Here is a 2,218-nt window from a genome sequence, read left to right as displayed (position 1 = left end):
ACATTTTGGATATCGTCCTTTATCAGATGCATCTTTTGCAAATATTTTTCTCCCAGTCTGTGACGTGTCTTCTCATTCTCTCGACATTGTCTTTTTCAGAGCAGATTTTTTTTTATGAGCAATATGAGTTGATTTAACTATTTTAGAAACAACCCCTTCCCCCCCAATAATGTCTGAACCTAAAAGGTACGTAAAAATGGCAAAACATATTTTAAAATAGTAGATTTGAAGGTCATTGTAGCTTTTTCCTCATCACATGAACTCTTTCTGCAGGACAGTAAATTACAAACCATTTCAAACTGTGTTAAATCACATAATCAATCTGGCTGCATTTGTAGCTGCTTCTGGGAAAGTAATCTTGTTGGAGCTATTCCTCTGGGCTGTTTGGTCAGTTGGTCCAGAAGAAGAAGTCCTGGAGACAGCAGTGGGCCTCACCTGTCTTGTCACTACTCATTCTGCTCGTCCGCTGTGATGGAAGCAGGCACAGAATCCTGGGCCTTGTTGACATCACTGGTGCACACCCACTGCCCATTGATGGACTCCTTCCACAGGGCCTCCTTATTATTTCTGCCTGAGAAAGGCAGGATGTTGGCCATGATGGACCAGCTCACATGCCACACATCATTGAACTTATGCAGCAGTTTGAGCAACCACATATTGCCTGAGGCATCGTCATGGGTCCAAATGAACATATGACCATCCTGGGAGCTGCTGGTGATGGTGCTGGTGAGCAGGCTAATGGAGAGGGCCCAGGCCACATCTCGAACCCAGTCACTGTGCACTTGTAGCTTCTGTTTCTTCTGTTGGCTGGTCTCCTCTTCCTTCCACAGCTTGATGAGGTTGTCACAGCCACTTGATGCAAACTTCTTAATGCAGTTGGGCTTCTGCACCGATAGCTGGACTATGAGGCTTCCAGGTTCAAAAGGAGGGGGTCAACTGACTGCATCGCGGCCAATAATGTGAGCTTTGTTGATCTTTTTCACTTCCCACTGGTCATCTCCTGTGTACGACAGCAGGGATATGGCCCCATCTGAGTTGATATAGGCCATAGTCATGGAAGGGCCCAGCACACAGAATTTACTGAGAAGTCGTATCCTGTATGCTTGTCCGTCCGTCTTCTCCCAGATGCCATTCTCCTCTTTCTCAATAAGGATTTTTTGGTCAAAGGAGCAGGATGCCAGGATGTTGACATACAGAGAGTGGGCCCACACCACTTTCCACACAGGATCCTCATGACCCCTGAGGTCACCAATGAGGATCTGCCCTCCATTGTGCACATTGAAGATTCTGATGGACCTGTCTGATGAGCAGGTTGCCAGGCAGGTGCCATAGTAATCCATTTGGGCATCGTGAATCATGTCCTAGTAAGAGGTGTCTACAGTGTTGATTGCTGACACCATGGCCCTGATGGCAGCGGCTCCCGGTCTTGGATGTGGCAGCTCCTGGTGGTGCCCCTGAACAGCTCCTCCAGAGCAGAAATTTTTAATTTTAGTGAAGCCCAGCTTATCAATAATTTTTTTCATGGTTTATGCCTATGGTGTTTTATCTATGAAGTCATCACCATACCCAAGTTCATTTAGGTTTTCTAAGGGTTTTATTGACTTGCATTTTACATGTATGTCTATGATTTATTTTGAGTTAATTTTTGTGGAAGTTTTAAGTTCTGTGTCCAGATTTTGTTTTGCATGTAGTATGTCCAGTTGTTTGAGCACCATTTGTTAAAAAGACCATCTTTTTTTCCATCATACTCCCGTTGCTCTTTTGCCAAAGATCAGTTGACTATATTTATGTGGGTCTATTTCTAGGCCACTTATTCTGCACCATTGACCTATGTGTCTATTCTTTCACCAATACTACACTGGATTGGCTACTATAGTTTTATAGTAAGTCCTGAGATCTGGTACTGTCAGTCCTCCAACCTTTTCTTCTCCTGCAATATTGTGTCAGCTGTGCTTGGTCTTTGCCTCTCCATACAAACTTTAGAATCAGTTTGTCATTATCCACAAAATAACTTGCTGAAATTTTATTAGGATTACAGTGAATCTTTAGATCAAGTTGGGAGGAACTGTCATCTTGACAATATAGTGTCTTCTTATCCATAAATGTGGCATATCTCTCCATTTACTTAGTTCTTACATTTCATTCATCAGAGTTTAATAGTTTTTCTTATATAGATCTTATACTTATTTTGTTAGAATTACACCTAAGTATTTAATTT

At 42.6% G+C, this 2,218-nt stretch overlaps 1 pseudogene; it reads right to left on the bottom strand.

Annotated features, from left to right (window-relative positions):
- Positions 1–446: 446 nt before the first annotated feature.
- LOC123582967 lies at positions 447–1,395 on the bottom strand (annotated as a pseudogene).
- Between the last annotated feature and the right edge of the window lie 823 nt (positions 1,396–2,218).

This window comes from Leopardus geoffroyi, chromosome B1 (assembly GCF_018350155.1).
Source record: "Leopardus geoffroyi isolate Oge1 chromosome B1, O.geoffroyi_Oge1_pat1.0, whole genome shotgun sequence".
Classification (NCBI taxonomy): domain Eukaryota; kingdom Metazoa; phylum Chordata; class Mammalia; order Carnivora; family Felidae; genus Leopardus; species Leopardus geoffroyi.
This window is presented reverse-complemented; position numbering and strand designations above follow the sequence as displayed.